The sequence below is a fragment of the Rhinoderma darwinii genome, chromosome 3, assembly GCF_050947455.1.
Source record: "Rhinoderma darwinii isolate aRhiDar2 chromosome 3, aRhiDar2.hap1, whole genome shotgun sequence".
Classification (NCBI taxonomy): domain Eukaryota; kingdom Metazoa; phylum Chordata; class Amphibia; order Anura; family Rhinodermatidae; genus Rhinoderma; species Rhinoderma darwinii.
Genome location: NC_134689.1, coordinates 411,925,249 through 411,942,748, shown reverse-complemented (window position 1 = coordinate 411,942,748; position 17,500 = coordinate 411,925,249). Strand labels below are relative to the sequence as shown.

The window sequence follows — 17,500 nt, the reverse complement described above, 5'->3', positions numbered from 1 at the left end:
TCTACATGATTGATAGTGAATATTTTTATATGGCTAGTCAGCAGTTACCAGAAGTGAGATTTTAATCCATGCCTATATTTATAGACCATAACACACAATATTGTGAAAATATTTATTCTTAAATCTGGGCACACGATCATTTTTACTAAATACCCGTAAATATCTAAAAAAAACAAAAACTTTTTCACTCCTATATTTAAATACCACAACACACAATATTGAGAAAATGTTATCAGAAGTGAGATTTGAATCCATACCTATATTTAAGTACTGTAATACACAATATTAACAAAATGTTTTTTTTTATAAATTTGGGCACTCGGTCATTTTTACAAAATACCTAAAAATTTATAAAAAAAATCTTTTTCTGCTAGGCTCCAGGAACTCAACATTTTCCAAAAATTAGGAACATGTGAGACCGTGTGGCCTAATGGATAAGGCGTCTGACTTTGGATCAGAAGATTGAGGGTTCGAGTCCCTTCATGGTTGCAGCTTTTAAGTGCTCTTCAGATGACCTTCTAAGCATTTGAGTCCTTTCCTGGTTGCAACAGCTAAGTTTTAGATGCTTTCTTAATTTGATGACATACTTGGTGTCGTTATAGGCTATATTTCTACATGATTGATAGTGAATATTTTTATATGGCTAGTCAGCAGTTACCAGAAGTGAGATTTTAATCCATGCCTATATTTATAGACCATAACACACAATATTGTGAAAATATTTATTCTTAAATCTGGGCACACCATCATTTTTACTAAATACCTGTAAATATCTAAAAAAAACAAAAACTTTTTCACTCCTATATTTAAATACCACAACACACAATATTGAGAAAATGTTATCAGAAGTGAGATTTGAATCCATACCTATATTTAAGTACTGTAATACACAATATTAACAAAATGTTTTTTTTTATAAATTTGGGCACTCGGTCATTTTTACAAAATACCTAAAAATGTATAAAAAAAATCTTTTTCTGCTAGGCTCCAGGAACTCAACATTTTCCAAAAATTAGGAACATGTGAGACCGTGTGGCCTAATGGATAAGGCGTCTGACTTTGGATCAGAAGATTGAGGGTTCGAGTCCCTTCATGGTTGCAGCTTTTAAGTGCTCTTCAGATGACCTTCTAAGCATTTGAGTCCTTTCCTGGTTGCAACAGCTAAGTTTTAGATGCTTTCTTAATTTGATGACATACTTGGTGTCGTTATAGGCTATATTTCTACATGATTGATAGTGAATATTTTTATATGGCTAGTCAGCAGTTACCAGAAGTGAGATTTTAATCCATGCCTATATTTATAGACCATAACACACAATATTGTGAAAATATTTATTCTTAAATCTGGGCACACCATCATTTTTACTAAATACCTGTAAATATCTAAAAAAAACAAAAACTTTTTCACTCCTATATTTAAATACCACAACACACAATATTGAGAAAATGTTATCAGAAGTGAGATTTGAATCCATACCTATATTTAAGTACTGTAATACACAATATTAACAAAATGTTTTTTTTTATAAATTTGGGCACTCGGTCATTTTTACAAAATACCTAAAAATTTATAAAAAAAATCTTTTTCTGCTAGGCTCCAGGAACTCAACATTTTCCAAAAATTAGGAACATGTGAGACCGTGTGGCCTAATGGATAAGGCGTCTGACTTTGGATCAGAAGATTGAGGGTTCGAGTCCCTTCATGGTTGCAGCTTTTAAGTGCTCTTCAGATGACCTTCTAAGCATTTGAGTCCTTTCCTGGTTGCAACAGCTAAGTTTTAGATGCTTTCTTAATTTGATGACATACTTGGTGTCGTTATAGGCTATATTTCTACATGATTGATAGTGAATATTTTTATATGGCTAGTCAGCAGTTACCAGAAGTGAGATTTTAATCCATGCCTATATTTATAGACCATAACACACAATATTGTGAAAATATTTATTCTTAAATCTGGGCACACCATCATTTTTACTAAATACCTGTAAATATCTAAAAAAAACAAAAACTTTTTCACTCCTATATTTAAATACCACAACACACAATATTGAGAAAATGTTATCAGAAGTGAGATTTGAATCCATACCTATATTTAAGTACTGTAATACACAATATTAACAAAATGTTTTTTTTTATAAATTTGGGCACTCGGTCATTTTTACAAAATACCTAAAAATGTATAAAAAAAATCTTTTTCTGCTAGGCTCCAGGAACTCAACATTTTCCAAAAATTAGGAACATGTGAGACCGTGTGGCCTAATGGATAAGGCGTCTGACTTTGGATCAGAAGATTGAGGGTTCGAGTCCCTTCATGGTTGCAGCTTTTAAGTGCTCTTCAGATGACCTTCTAAGCATTTGAGTCCTTTCCTGGTTGCAACAGCTAAGTTTTAGATGCTTTCTTAATTTGATGACATACTTGGTGTCGTTATAGGCTATATTTCTACATGATTGATAGTGAATATTTTTATATGGCTAGTCAGCAGTTACCAGAAGTGAGATTTTAATCCATGCCTATATTTATAGACCATAACACACAATATTGTGAAAATATTTATTCTTAAATCTGGGCACACCATCATTTTTACTAAATACCTGTAAATATCTAAAAAAAACAAAAACTTTTTCACTCCTATATTTAAATACCACAACACACAATATTGAGAAAATGTTATCAGAAGTGAGATTTGAATCCATACCTATATTTAAGTACTGTAATACACAATATTAACAAAATGTTTTTTTTTATAAATTTGGGCACTCGGTCATTTTTACAAAATACCTAAAAATGTATAAAAAAAATCTTTTTCTGCTAGGCTCCAGGAACTCAACATTTTCCAAAAATTAGGAACATGTGAGACCGTGTGGCCTAATGGATAAGGCGTCTGACTTCAGATCAGAAGATTGAGGGTTCGAGTCCCTTCATGGTTGCAGCTTTTAAGTGCTCTTCAGATGACCTTCTAAGCATTTGAGTCCTTTCCTGGTTGGAACAGCTAAGTTTTAGATGCTTTCTTAATTTGATGACATACTTGGTGTCTTTATAGGCTATATTTCTACATGATTGATAGTGAATATTTTTATATGGCTAGTCAGAAGTTACCAGAAGTGAGATTTTAATCCATGCCTATATTTATAGACCATAACACACAATATTGTGAAAATATTTATTCTTAAATCTGGGCACACGATCATTTTTACTAAATACCCGTAAATATCTAATAAAAAACAAAACTTTTTCACTCCTATATTTAAATACCACAACACACAATATTGAGAAAATGTTATCAGAAGTGAGATTTGAATCCATACCTATATTTAAGTACTGTAATACACAATATTAACAAAATGTTTTTTTTTATAAATTTGGGCACTCGGTCATTTTTACAAAATACCTAAAAATGTATAAAAAAAAATCTTTTTCTGCTAGGCTCCAGGAACTCAACATTTTCCAAAAATTAGGAACATGTGAGACCGTGTGGCCTAATGGATAAGGCGTCTGACTTTGGATCAGAAGATTGAGGGTTCGAGTCCCTTCATGGTTGCAGCTTTTAAGTGCTCTTCAGATGACCTTCTAAGCATTTGAGTCCTTTCCTGGTTGCAACAGCTAAGTTTTAGATGCTTTCTTAATTTGATGACATACTTGGTGTCGTTATAGGCTATATTTCTACATGATTGATAGTGAATATTTTTATATGGCTAGTCAGCAGTTACCAGAAGTGAGATTTTAATCCATGCCTATATTTATAGACCATAACACACAATATTGTGAAAATATTTATTCTTAAATCTGGGCACACGATCATTTTTACTAAATACCCGTAAATATCTAAAAAAAAACAAAAACTTTTTCACTCCTATATTTAAATACCACAACACACAATATTGAGAAAATGTTATCAGAAGTGAGATTTGAATCCATACCTATATTTAAGTACTGTAATACACAATATTAAGAAAATGTTTATTTTATAAATTTGGGCACTCGGTCATTTTTACAAAATACCTAAAAATGTATAAAAAAAATCTTTTTCTGCTAGGCTCCAGGAACTCAACATTTTCCAAAAATTAGGAATATGTGAGACCGTGTGGCCTAATGGATAAGGTGTCTGACTTCGGATCAGAAGATTGAGGGTTCGGGTCCCTTCATGGTTGCAGCTTTTAAGTGCTCTTCAGATGACCTTCTAAGCATTTGAGTCCTTTCCTGGTTGCAACAGCTAAGTTTTAGATGCTTTCTTAATTTGATGACATACTTGGTGTCGTTATAGGCTATATTTCTACATGATTGATAGTGAATATTTTTATATGGCTAGTCAGCAGTTACCAGAAGTGAGATTTTAATCCATGCCTATATTTATAGACCATAACACACAATATTGTGAAAATATTTATTCTTAAATCTGGGCACACGATCATTTTTACTAAATACCCGTAAATATCTAAAAAAAAACAAAAACTTTTTCACTCCTATATTTAAATACCACAACACACAATATTGAGAAAATGTTATCAGAAGTGAGATTTGAATCCATACCTATATTTAAGTACTGTAATACACAATATTAAGAAAATGTTTATTTTATAAATTTGGGCACTCGGTCATTTTTACAAAATACCTAAAAATGTATAAAAAAAATCTTTTTCTGCTAGGCTCCAGGAACTCAACATTTTCCAAAAATTAGGAATATGTGAGACCGTGTGGCCTAATGGATAAGGTGTCTGACTTCGGATCAGAAGATTGAGGGTTCGGGTCCCTTCATGGTTGCAGCTTTTAAGTGCTCTTCAGATGACCTTCTAAGCATTTGAGTCCTTTCCTGGTTGCAACAGCTAAGTTTTAGATGCTTTCTTAATTTGATGACATACTTGGTGTCTTTATAGGCTATATTTCTACATGATTGATAGTGAATATTTTTATATGGCTAGTCAGCAGTTACCAGAAGTGAGATTTTAATCCATGCCTATATTTATAGACCATAACACACAATATTGTGAAAATATTTATTCTTAAATCTGGGCACACGATCATTTTTACTAAATACCCGTAAATATCTAAAAAAAAACAAAACTTTTTCACTCCTATATTTAAATACCACAACACACAATATTGAGAAAATGTTATCAGAAGTGAGATTTGAATCCATACCTATATTTAAGTACTGTAATACACAATATTAACAAAATGTTTTTTTTTATAAATTTGGGCACTCGGTCATTTTTACAAAATACCTAAAAATGTATAAAAAAAATCTTTTTCTGCTAGGCTCCAGGAACTCAACATTTTCCAAAAATTAGGAACATGTGAGACCGTGTGGCCTAATGGATAAGGCCTCTGACTTCGGATCAGAAGATTGAGGGTTCGGGTCCCTTCATGGTTGCAGCTTTTAAGTGCTCTTCAGATGACCTTCTAAGCATTTGAGTCCTTTCCTGGTTGCAACAGCTAAGTTTTAGATGCTTTCTTAATTTGATGACATACTTGGTGTCGTTATAGGCTATATTTCTACATGATTGATAGTGAATATTTTTATATGGCTAGTCAGCAGTTACCAGAAGTGAGATTTTAATCCATGCCTATATTTATAGACCATAACACACAATATTGTGAAAATATTTATTCTTAAATCTGGGCACACGATCATTTTTACTAAATACCCGTAAATATCTAAAAAAAAACAAAAACTTTTTCACTCCTATATTTAAATACCACAACACACAATATTGAGAAAATGTTATCAGAAGTGAGATTTGAATCCATACCTATATTTAAGTACTGTAATACACAATATTAAGAAAATGTTTATTTTATAAATTTGGGCACTCGGTCATTTTTACAAAATACCTAAAAATGTATAAAAAAAATCTTTTTCTGCTAGGCTCCAGGAACTCAACATTTTCCAAAAATTAGGAATATGTGAGACTGTGTGGCCTAATGGATAAGGTGTCTGACTTCGGATCAGAAGATTGAGGGTTCGGGTCCCTTCATGGTTGCAGCTTTTAAGTGCTCTTCAGATGACCTTCTAAGCATTTGAGTCCTTTCCTGGTTGCAACAGCTAAGTTTTAGATGCTTTCTTAATTTGATGACATACTTGGTGTCTTTATAGGCTATATTTCTACATGATTGATAGTGAATATTTTTATATGGCTAGTCAGCAGTTACCAGAAGTGAGATTTTAATCCATGCCTATATTTATAGACCATAACACACAATATTGTGAAAATATTTATTCTTAAATCTGGGCACACGATCATTTTTACTAAATACCCGTAAATATCTAAAAAAAAACAAAACTTTTTCACTCCTATATTTAAATACCACAACACACAATATTGAGAAAATGTTATCAGAAGTGAGATTTGAATCCATACCTATATTTAAGTACTGTAATACACAATATTAACAAAATGTTTTTTTTTATAAATTTGGGCACTCGGTCATTTTTACAAAATACCTAAAAATGTATAAAAAAAATCTTTTTCTGCTAGGCTCCAGGAACTCAACATTTTCCAAAAATTAGGAACATGTGAGACCGTGTGGCCTAATGGATAAGGCCTCTGACTTCGGTTCAGAAGATTGAGGGTTCGGGTCCCTTCATGGTTGCAGCTTTTAAGTGCTCTTCAGATGACCTTCTAAGCATTTGAGTCCTTTCCTGGTTGCAACAGCTAAGTTTTAGATGCTTTCTTAATTTGATGACATACTTGGTGTCGTTATAGGCTATATTTCTACATGATTGATAGTGAATATTTTTATATGGCTAGTCAGCAGTTACCAGAAGTGAGATTTTAATCCATGCCTATATTTATAGACCATAACACACAATATTGTGAAAATATTTATTCTTAAATCTGGGCACACCATCATTTTTACTAAATACCCGTAAATATCTAAAAAAAACAAAAACTTTTTCACTCCTATATTTAAATACCACAACACACAATATTGAGAAAATGTTATCAGAAGTGAGATTTGAATCCATACCTATATTTAAGTACTGTAATACACAATATTAACAAAATGTTTTTTTTTATAAATTTGGGCACTCGGTCATTTTTACAAAATACCTAAAAATGTATAAAAAAAATCTTTTTCTGCTAGGCTCCAGGAACTCAACATTTTCCAAAAATTAGGAATACGTGAGACCGTGTGGCCTAATGGATAAGGCGTCTGACTTCGGATCAGGAGATTGAGGGTTCGAGTCCCTTCATGGTTGCAGCTTTTAAGTGCTCTTCAGATGACCTTCTAAGCATTTGAGTCCTTTCCTGGTTGCAACAGCTAAGTTTTAGATGCTTTCTTAATTTGATGACATACTTGGTGTCGTTATAGGCTATATTTCTACATGATTGATAGTGAATATTTTTATATGGCTAGTCAGCAGTTACCAGAAGTGAGATTTTAATCCATGCCTATATTTATAGACCATAACACACAATATTGTGAAAATATTTATTCTTAAATCTGGGCACACGATAATTTTTACTAAATACCCGTAAATATCTAAAAAAAACAACAACTTTTTCACTCCTATATTTAAATACCACAACACACAATATTGAGAAAATGTTATCATAAGTGAGATTTGAATCCATACCTATATTTAAGTACTGTAATACACAATATTAACAAAATGTTTTTTTTTATAAATTTGGGCACTCGGTCATTTTTACAAAATACCTAAAAATGTATAAAAAAAAACTTTTTCTGCTAGGCTCCAGGAACTCAACATTTTCCAAAAATTAGCAACATGTGAGACCGTGTGGCCTAATGGATAAGGCGTCTGACTTCGGATCAGAAGATTGAGGGTTCGAGTCCCTTCATGGTTGCAGCTTTTAAGTGCTCTTCAGATGACCTTCTAAGCATTTGAGTCCTTTCCTGGTTGGAACAGCTAAGTTTTAGATGCTTTCTTAATTTGATGACATACTTGGTGTCTTTATAGGCTATATTTCTACATGATTGATAGTGAATATTTTTATATGGCTAGTCAGAAGTTACCAGAAGTGAGATTTTAATCCATGCCTATATTTATAGACCATAACACACAATATTGTGAAAATATTTATTCTTAAATCTGGGCACACGATCATTTTTACTAAATACCCGTAAATATCTAATAAAAAACAAAACTTTTTCACTCCTATATTTAAATACCACAACACACAATATTGAGAAAATGTTATCAGAAGTGAGATTTGAATCCATACCTATATTTAAGTACTGTAATACACAATATTAACAAAATGTTTTTTTTTATAAATTTGGGCACTCGGTCATTTTTACAAAATACCTAAAAATGTATAAAAAAAAATCTTTTTCTGCTAGGCTCCAGGAACTCAACATTTTCCAAAAATTAGGAACATGTGAGACCGTGTGGCCTAATGGATAAGGCGTCTGACTTTGGATCAGAAGATTGAGGGTTCGAGTCCCTTCATGGTTGCAGCTTTTAAGTGCTCTTCAGATGACCTTCTAAGCATTTGAGTCCTTTCCTGGTTGCAACAGCTAAGTTTTAGATGCTTTCTTAATTTGATGACATACTTGGTGTCGTTATAGGCTATATTTCTACATGATTGATAGTGAATATTTTTATATGGCTAGTCAGCAGTTACCAGAAGTGAGATTTTAATCCATGCCTATATTTATAGACCATAACACACAATATTGTGAAAATATTTATTCTTAAATCTGGGCACACGATCATTTTTACTAAATACCCGTAAATATCTAAAAAAAAAAAAAAACTTTTTCACTCCTATATTTAAATACCACAACACACAATATTGAGAAAATGTTATCAGAAGTGAGATTTGAATCCATACCTATATTTAAGTACTGTAATACACAATATTAAGAAAATGTTTATTTTATAAATTTGGGCACTCGGTCATTTTTACAAAATACCTAAAAATGTATAAAAAAAATCTTTTTCTGCTAGGCTCCAGGAACTCAACATTTTCCAAAAATTAGGAATATGTGAGACCGTGTGGCCTAATGGATAAGGTGTCTGACTTCGGATCAGAAGATTGAGGGTTCAGGTCCCTTCATGGTTGCAGCTTTTAAGTGCTCTTCAGATGACCTTCTAAGCATTTGAGTCCTTTCCTGGTTGCAACAGCTAAGTTTTAGATGCTTTCTTAATTTGATGACATACTTGGTGTCTTTATAGGCTATATTTCTACATGATTGATAGTGAATATTTTTATATGGCTAGTCAGCAGTTACCAGAAGTGAGATTTTAATCCATGCCTATATTTATAGACCATAACACACAATATTGTGAAAATATTTATTCTTAAATCTGGGCACACGATCATTTTTACTAAATACCCGTAAATATCTAAAAAAAACCAAAACTTTTTCACTCCTATATTTAAATACCACAACACACAATATTGAGAAAATGTTATCAGAAGTGAGATTTGAATCCATACCTATATTTAAGTACTGTAATACACAATATTAACAAAATGTTTTTTTTTATAAATTCTGTGCACTCGGTCATTTTTACAAAATACCTAAAAATGTATAAAAAAAATCTTTTTCTGCTAGGCTCCAGGAACTCAACATTTTCCAAAAATTAGGAATATGTGAGACCGTGTGGCCTAATGGATAAGGCGTCTGACTTCAGATCAGAAGATTGAGGGTTCGAGTCCCTTCATGGTTGCAGCTTTTAAGTGCTCTTCAGATGACCTTCTAAGCATTTGAGTCCTTTCCTGGTTGGAACAGCTAAGTTTTAGATGCTTTCTTAATTTGATGACATACTTGGTGTCTTTATAGGCTATATTTCTACATGATTGATAGTGAATATTTTTATATGGCTAGTCAGAAGTTACCAGAAGTGAGATTTTAATCCATGCCTATATTTATAGACCATAACACACAATATTGTGAAAATATTTATTCTTAAATCTGGGCACACGATCATTTTTACTAAATACCCGTAAATATCTAATAAAAAACAAAACTTTTTCACTCCTATATTTAAATACCACAACACACAATATTGAGAAAATGTTATCAGAAGTGAGATTTGAATCCATACCTATATTTAAGTACTGTAATACACAATATTAACAAAATGTTTTTTTTTATAAATTTGGGCACTCGGTCATTTTTACAAAATACCTAAAAATGTATAAAAAAAAATCTTTTTCTGCTAGGCTCCAGGAACTCAACATTTTCCAAAAATTAGGAACATGTGAGACCGTGTGGCCTAATGGATAAGGCGTCTGACTTTGGATCAGAAGATTGAGGGTTCGAGTCCCTTCATGGTTGCAGCTTTTAAGTGCTCTTCAGATGACCTTCTAAGCATTTGAGTCCTTTCCTGGTTGCAACAGCTAAGTTTTAGATGCTTTCTTAATTTGATGACATACTTGGTGTCGTTATAGGCTATATTTCTACATGATTGATAGTGAATATTTTTATATGGCTAGTCAGCAGTTACCAGAAGTGAGATTTTAATCCATGCCTATATTTATAGACCATAACACACAATATTGTGAAAATATTTATTCTTAAATCTGGGCACACGATCATTTTTACTAAATACCCGTAAATATCTAATAAAAAACAAAACTTTTTCACTCCTATATTTAAATACCACAACACACAATATTGAGAAAATGTTATCAGAAGTGAGATTTGAATCCATACCTATATTTAAGTACTGTAATACACAATATTAACAAAATGTTTTTTTTTATAAATTTGGGCACTCGGTCATTTTTACAAAATACCTAAAAATGTATAAAAAAAAATCTTTTTCTGCTAGGCTCCAGGAACTCAACATTTTCCAAAAATTAGGAACATGTGAGACCGTGTGGCCTAATGGATAAGGCGTCTGACTTTGGATCAGAAGATTGAGGGTTCGAGTCCCTTCATGGTTGCAGCTTTTAAGTGCTCTTCAGATGACCTTCTAAGCATTTGAGTCCTTTCCTGGTTGCAACAGCTAAGTTTTAGATGCTTTCTTAATTTGATGACATACTTGGTGTCGTTATAGGCTATATTTCTACATGATTGATAGTGAATATTTTTATATGGCTAGTCAGCAGTTACCAGAAGTGAGATTTTAATCCATGCCTATATTTATAGACCATAACACACAATATTGTGAAAATATTTATTCTTAAATCTGGGCACACGATCATTTTTACTAAATACCCGTAAATATCTAAAAAAAAACAAAACTTTTTCACTCCTATATTTAAATACCACAACACACAATATTGAGAAAATGTTATCAGAAGTGAGATTTGAATCCATACCTATATTTAAGTACTGTAATACACAATATTAACAAAATGTTTTTTTTTATAAATTCTGTGCACTCGGTCATTTTTACAAAATACCTAAAAATGTATAAAAAAAATCTTTTTCTGCTAGGCTCCAGGAACTCAACATTTTCCAAAAATTAGGAATATGTGAGACCGTGTGGCCTAATGGATAAGGCGTCTGACTTCAGATCAGAAGATTGAGGGTTCAAGTCCCTTCATGGTTGCAGCTTTTAAGTGCTCTTCAGATGACCTTCTAAGCATTTGAGTCCTTTCCTGGTTGCAACAGCTAAGTTTTAGATGCTTTCTTAATTTGATGACATACTTGGTGTCTTTATAGGCTATATTTCTACATGATTGATAGTGAATATTTTTATATGGCTAGTCAGCAGTTACCAGAAGTGAGATTTTAATCCATGCCTATATTTATAGACCATAACACACAATATTGTGAAAATATTTATTCTTAAATCTGGGCACACGATCATTTTTACTAAATACCCGTAAATATCTAAAAAAAAACAAAACTTTTTCACTCCTATATTTAAATACCACAACACACAATATTGAGAAAATGTTATCAGAAGTGAGATTTGAATCCATACCTATATTTAAGTACTGTAATACACAATATTAAGAAAATGTTTTTTTTATAAATTTGGGCACTCGGTCATTTTTACAAAATACCTAAAAATGTATAAAAAAAATCTTTTTCTGCTAGGCTCCAGGAACTCAACATTTTCCAAAAATTAGGAACATGTGAGACCGTGTGGCCTAATGGATAAGGCGTCTGACTTCGGATCAGAAGATTGAGGGTTCGAGTCCCTTCATGGTTGCAGCTTTTAAGTGCTCTTCAGATGACCTTCTAAGCATTTGAGTCCTTTCCTGGTTGCAACAGCTAAGTTTTAGATGCTTTCTTAATTTGATGACATACTTGGTGTCGTTATAGGCTATATTTCTACATGATTGATAGTGAATATTTTTATATGGCTAGTCAGCAGTTACCAGAAGTGAGATTTTAATCCATGCCTATATTTATAGACCATAACACACAATATTGTGAAAATATTTATTCTTAAATCTGGGCACACGATAATTTTTACTAAATACCCGTAAATATCTAAAAAAAAAAACAACTTTTTCACTCCTATATTTAAATACCACAACACACAATATTGAGAAAATGTTATCATAAGTGAGATTTGAATCCATACCTATATTTAAGTACTGTAATACACAATATTAACAAAATGTTTTTTTTTATAAATTTGGGCACTCGGTCATTTTTACAAAATACCTAAAAATGTATAAAAAAAAACTTTTTCTGCTAGGCTCCAGGAACTCAACATTTTCCAAAAATTAGCAACATGTGAGACCATGTGGCCTAATGGATAAGGTGTCTGACTTCGGATCAGAAGATTGAGGGTTCGAGTCCCTTCATGGTTGCAGCTTTTAAGTGCTCTTCAGATGACCTTCTAAGCATTTGAGTCCTTTCCTGGTTGCAACAGCTAAGTTTTAGATGCTTTCTTAATTTGATGACATACTTGGTGTCGTTATAGGCTATATTTCTACATGATTGATAGTGAATATTTTTATATGGCTAGTCAGCAGTTACCAGAAGTGAGATTTTAATCCATGCCTATATTTATAGACCATAACACACAATATTGTGAAAATATTTATTCTTAAATCTGGGCACACGATCATTTTTACTAAATACCCGTAAATATCTAAAAAAAAACAAAACTTTTTCACTCCTATATTTAAATACCACAACACACAATATTGAGAAAATGTTATCATAAGTGAGATTTGAATCCATACCTATATTTAAGTACTGTAATACACAATATTAACAAAATGTTTTTTTTTATAAATTTGGGCACTCGGTCATTTTTACAAAATACCTAAAAATGTATAAAAAAAAACTTTTTCTGCTAGGCTCCAGGAACTCAACATTTTCCAAAAATTAGCAACATGTGAGACCATGTGGCCTAATGGATAAGGTGTCTGACTTCGGATCAGAAGATTGAGGGTTCGAGTCCCTTCATGGTTGCAGCTTTTAAGTGCTCTTCAGATGACCTTCTAAGCATTTGAGTCCTTTCCTGGTTGCAACAGCTAAGTTTTAGATGCTTTCTTAATTTGATGACATACTTGGTGTCGTTATAGGCTATATTTCTACATGATTGATAGTGAATATTTTTATATGGCTAGTCAGCAGTTACCAGAAGTGAGATTTTAATCCATGCCTATATTTATAGACCATAACACACAATATTGTGAAAATATTTATTCTTAAATCTGGGCACACGATCATTTTTACTAAATACCCGTAAATATCTAAAAAAAAACAAAACTTTTTCACTCCTATATTTAAATACCACAACACACAATATTGAGAAAATGTTATCAGAAGTGAGATTTGAATCCATACCTATATTTAAGTACTGTAATACACAATATTAACAAAATGTTTTTTTTTATAAATTTGGGCACTCGGTCATTTTTACAAAATACCTAAAAATGTATAAAAAAAATCTTTTTCTGCTAGGCTCCAGGAACTCAACATTTTCCAAAAATTAGGAACATGTGAGACCGTGTGGCCTAATGGATAAGGCATCTGACTTCGGATCAGAAGATTGAGGGTTCGAGTCCCTTCATGGTTGCAGCTTTAAAGTGCTCTTCAGATGACCTTCTAAGCATTTGAGTCCTTTCCTGGTTGCAACAGCTAAGTTTTAGATGCTTTCTTAATTTGATGACATACTTGGTGTCTTTATAGGCTATATTTCTACATGATTGATAGTGAATATTTTTATATGGCTAGTCAGCAGTTACCAGAAGTGAGATTTTAATCCATGCCTATATTTATAGACCATAACACACAATATTGTGAAAATATTTATTCTTAAATCTGGGCACACGATCATTTTTACTAAATACCCGTAAATATCTAAAAAAAAACAAAACTTTTTTACTCCTATATTTAAATACCACAACACACAATATTGAGAAAATGTTATCAGAAGTGAGATTTGAATCCATACCTATATTTAAGTACTGTAATACACAATATTAACAAAATGTTTTTTTTTATAAATTTGGGCACTCGGTCATTTTTACAAAATACCTAAAAATGTATAAAAAAAATCTTTTTCTGCTAGGCTCCAGGAACTCAACATTTTCCAAAAATTAGGAACATGTGAGACCGTGTGGCCTAATGGATATGGCGTCTGACTTCGGATCAGAAGATTGAGGGTTCGAGTCCCTTCATGGTTGCAGCTTTTAAGTGCTCTTCAGATGACCTTCTAAGCATTTGAGTCCTTTCCTGGTTGCAACAGCTAAGTTTTAGATGCTTTCTTAATTTGATGACATACTTGGTGTCGTTATAGGCTATATTTCTACATGATTGATAGTGAATATTTTTATATGGCTAGTCAGCAGTTACCAGAAGTGAGATTTTAATCCATGCCTATATTTATAGACCATAACACACAATATTGTGAAAATATTTATTCTTAAATCTGGGCATACGATCATTTTTACTAAATACCCGTAAATATCTAAAAAAAAACAAAAACTTTTTCACTCCTATATTTAAATACCACAACACACAATATTGAGAAAATGTTATCAGAAGTGAGATTTGAATCCATACCTATATTTAAGTACTGTAATACACAATATTAACAAAATGTTTTTTTTTTATAAATTTGGGCACTCGGTCATTTTTACAAAATACCTAAAAATGTATAAAAAAAATCTTTTTCTGCTAGGCTCCAGGAACTCAACATTTTCCAAAAATTAGGAACATGTGAGACCGTGTGGCCTGATGGATAAGGCGTCTGACTTCGGATCAGAAGATTGAGGGTTCGAGTCCCTTCATGGTTGCAGCTTTTAAGTGCTCTTCAGATGACCTTCTAAGCATTTGAGTCCTTTCCTGGTTGCAACAGCTAAGTTTTAGATGCTTTCTTAATTTGATGACATACGTGTCGTTATAGGCTATATTTCTACATGATTGATAGTGAATATTTTTATATGGCTAGTCAGCAGTTACCAGAAGTGAGATTTTAATCCATGCCTATATTTATAGACCATAACACACAACTCAACATTTTCCAAAAATGGATAAGGCGTCTGACTTCGGATCAGAAGATTGAGGGTTCGAGTCCCTTCATGGTTGCAGCTATTAAGTGCTCTTCAGATGAACTTCTAAGCATTTGAGTCCTTTCCTGGTTGCAACAGCTAAGTTTTAGATGCTTTCTTAATTTGATGACATACGTGTCGTTATAGGCTATATTTCTACATGATTGATAGTGAATATTTTTATATGGCTAGTCAGCAGTTACCAGAAGTGAGATTTTAATCCATGCCTATATTTATAGACCATAACACACAATATTGTGAAAATATTTATTCTTAAATCTGGGCACACGATCATTTTTACTAAATACCCGTAAATATCTAAAAAAAAACAAAACTTTTTCACTCCTATATTTAAATACCACAACACACAATATTGAGAAAATGTTATCAGAAGTGAGATTTGAATCCATACCTATATTTAAGTACTGTAATACACAATATTAACAAAATGTTTTTTTTTATAAATTTGGGCACTCGGTCATTTTTACAAAATACCTAAAAATGTATAAAAAAAATCGTTTTCTGCTAGGCTCCAGGAACTCAACATTTTCCAAAAATTAGGAACATGAGAGACCGTGTGGCCTAATGGATATGGCGTCTGACTTCGGATCAGAAGATTGAGGGTTCGAGTCCCTTCATGGTTGCAGCTTTTAAGTGCTCTTCAGATGACCTTCTAAGCATTTGAGTCCTTTCCTGGTTGCAACAGCTAAGTTTTAGATGCTTTCTTAATTTGATGACATACTTGGTGTCGTTATAGGCTATATTTCTACATGATTGATAGTGAATATTTTTATATGGCTAGTCAGCAGTTACCAGAAGTGAGATTTTAATCCATGCCTATATTTATAGACCATAACACACAATATTGTGAAAATATTTATTCTTAAATCTGGGCACACGATCATTTTTACTAAATACCCGTAAATATCTAAAAAAAAACAAAAACTTTTTCACTCCTATATTTAAATACCACAACACACAATATTGAGAAAATGTTATCAGAAGTGAGATTTGAATCCATACCTATATTTAAGTACTGTAATACACAATATTAACAAAATGTTTTTTTTTATAAATTTGGGCACTCGGTCATTTTTACAAAATACCTAAAAATGTATAAAAAAAATCTTTTTCTGCTAGGCTCCAGGAACTCAACATTTTCCAAAAATTAGGAACATGTGAGACCGTGTGGCCTGATGGATAAGGCGTCTGACTTCGGATCAGAAGATTGAGGGTTCGAGTCCCTTCATGGTTGCAGCTTTTAAGTGCTCTTCAGATGACCTTCTAAGCATTTGAGTCCTTTCCTGGTTGCAACAGCTAAGTTTTAGATGCTTTCTTAATTTGATGACATACTTGGTGTCGTTATAGGCTATATTTCTACATGATTGATAGTGAATATTTTTATATGGCTAGTCAGCAGTTACCAGAAGTGAGATTTTAATCCATGCCTATATTTATAGACCATAACACACAATATTGTGAAAATATTTATTCTTAAATCTGGGCACACGATCATTTTTACTAAATACCCGTAAATATCTAAAAAAAAACAAAAACTTTTTCACTCCTATATTTAAATACCACAACACACAATATTGAGAAAATGTTATCAGAAGTGAGATTTGAATCCATACCTATATTTAAGTACTGTAATACACAATATTAACAAAATGTTTTTTTTTATAAATTTGGGCACTCGGTCATTTTTACAAAATACCTAAAAATGTATAAAAAAAATCTTTTTCTGCTAGGCTCCAGGAACTCAACATTTTCCAAAAATTAGGAACATGTGAGACCGTGTGGCCTGATGGATAAGGCGTCTGACTTCGGATCAGAAGATTGAGGGTTCGAGTCCCTTCATGGTTGCAGCTTTTAAGTGCTCTTCAGATGACCTTCTAAGCATTTGAGTCCTTTCCTGGTTGCAACAGCTAAGTTTTAGATGCTTTCTTAATTTGATGACATACGTGTCGTTATAGGCTATATTTCTACATGATTGATAGTGAATATTTTTATATGGCTAGTCAGCAGTTACCAGAAGTGAGATTTTAATCCATGCCTATATTTATAGACCATAACACACAACTCAACATTTTCCAAAAATGGATAAGG

The 17,500-nt window shown here is 32.3% G+C and overlaps 19 non-coding genes across 19 annotated transcripts; all 19 read left to right on the top strand.

The window, feature by feature from the left end:
- The first annotated feature begins 416 nt into the window (after positions 1-416).
- On the top strand, positions 417-489 carry TRNAQ-UUG (transfer RNA glutamine (anticodon UUG)). Its single transcript has one exon. It is a non-coding gene; the product is annotated as a tRNA-Gln (tRNA).
- A 537-nt stretch (positions 490-1,026) lies between these two features.
- TRNAQ-UUG (transfer RNA glutamine (anticodon UUG)) lies at positions 1,027-1,099 on the top strand. The gene has a single exon. It is a non-coding gene; the product is annotated as a tRNA-Gln (tRNA).
- A 537-nt stretch (positions 1,100-1,636) lies between these two features.
- Positions 1,637-1,709, top strand: TRNAQ-UUG (transfer RNA glutamine (anticodon UUG)). Its single transcript has one exon. It is a non-coding gene; the product is annotated as a tRNA-Gln (tRNA).
- A 537-nt stretch (positions 1,710-2,246) lies between these two features.
- On the top strand, positions 2,247-2,319 carry TRNAQ-UUG (transfer RNA glutamine (anticodon UUG)). The gene has a single exon. It is a non-coding gene; the product is annotated as a tRNA-Gln (tRNA).
- Positions 2,320-3,467: 1,148 nt separating this feature from the next.
- Positions 3,468-3,540, top strand: TRNAQ-UUG (transfer RNA glutamine (anticodon UUG)). The gene has a single exon. It is a non-coding gene; the product is annotated as a tRNA-Gln (tRNA).
- Positions 3,541-7,127: 3,587 nt separating this feature from the next.
- Positions 7,128-7,200, top strand: TRNAR-UCG (transfer RNA arginine (anticodon UCG)). The gene has a single exon. It is a non-coding gene; the product is annotated as a tRNA-Arg (tRNA).
- A 537-nt stretch (positions 7,201-7,737) lies between these two features.
- TRNAR-UCG (transfer RNA arginine (anticodon UCG)) lies at positions 7,738-7,810 on the top strand. The gene has a single exon. It is a non-coding gene; the product is annotated as a tRNA-Arg (tRNA).
- A 538-nt stretch (positions 7,811-8,348) lies between these two features.
- TRNAQ-UUG (transfer RNA glutamine (anticodon UUG)) lies at positions 8,349-8,421 on the top strand. The gene has a single exon. It is a non-coding gene; the product is annotated as a tRNA-Gln (tRNA).
- Positions 8,422-10,180: 1,759 nt separating this feature from the next.
- On the top strand, positions 10,181-10,253 carry TRNAQ-UUG (transfer RNA glutamine (anticodon UUG)). The gene has a single exon. It is a non-coding gene; the product is annotated as a tRNA-Gln (tRNA).
- Positions 10,254-10,791: 538 nt separating this feature from the next.
- TRNAQ-UUG (transfer RNA glutamine (anticodon UUG)) lies at positions 10,792-10,864 on the top strand. Its single transcript has one exon. It is a non-coding gene; the product is annotated as a tRNA-Gln (tRNA).
- Positions 10,865-12,011: 1,147 nt separating this feature from the next.
- On the top strand, positions 12,012-12,084 carry TRNAR-UCG (transfer RNA arginine (anticodon UCG)). Its single transcript has one exon. It is a non-coding gene; the product is annotated as a tRNA-Arg (tRNA).
- A 537-nt stretch (positions 12,085-12,621) lies between these two features.
- On the top strand, positions 12,622-12,694 carry TRNAR-UCG (transfer RNA arginine (anticodon UCG)). Its single transcript has one exon. It is a non-coding gene; the product is annotated as a tRNA-Arg (tRNA).
- Positions 12,695-13,231: 537 nt separating this feature from the next.
- On the top strand, positions 13,232-13,304 carry TRNAR-UCG (transfer RNA arginine (anticodon UCG)). Its single transcript has one exon. It is a non-coding gene; the product is annotated as a tRNA-Arg (tRNA).
- Positions 13,305-13,841: 537 nt separating this feature from the next.
- TRNAR-UCG (transfer RNA arginine (anticodon UCG)) lies at positions 13,842-13,914 on the top strand. Its single transcript has one exon. It is a non-coding gene; the product is annotated as a tRNA-Arg (tRNA).
- Positions 13,915-14,451: 537 nt separating this feature from the next.
- Positions 14,452-14,524, top strand: TRNAR-UCG (transfer RNA arginine (anticodon UCG)). Its single transcript has one exon. It is a non-coding gene; the product is annotated as a tRNA-Arg (tRNA).
- Positions 14,525-15,063: 539 nt separating this feature from the next.
- TRNAR-UCG (transfer RNA arginine (anticodon UCG)) lies at positions 15,064-15,136 on the top strand. The gene has a single exon. It is a non-coding gene; the product is annotated as a tRNA-Arg (tRNA).
- Positions 15,137-15,962: 826 nt separating this feature from the next.
- Positions 15,963-16,035, top strand: TRNAR-UCG (transfer RNA arginine (anticodon UCG)). Its single transcript has one exon. It is a non-coding gene; the product is annotated as a tRNA-Arg (tRNA).
- Positions 16,036-16,573: 538 nt separating this feature from the next.
- TRNAR-UCG (transfer RNA arginine (anticodon UCG)) lies at positions 16,574-16,646 on the top strand. The gene has a single exon. It is a non-coding gene; the product is annotated as a tRNA-Arg (tRNA).
- A 538-nt stretch (positions 16,647-17,184) lies between these two features.
- Positions 17,185-17,257, top strand: TRNAR-UCG (transfer RNA arginine (anticodon UCG)). Its single transcript has one exon. It is a non-coding gene; the product is annotated as a tRNA-Arg (tRNA).
- Positions 17,258-17,500: the final 243 nt, after the last annotated feature.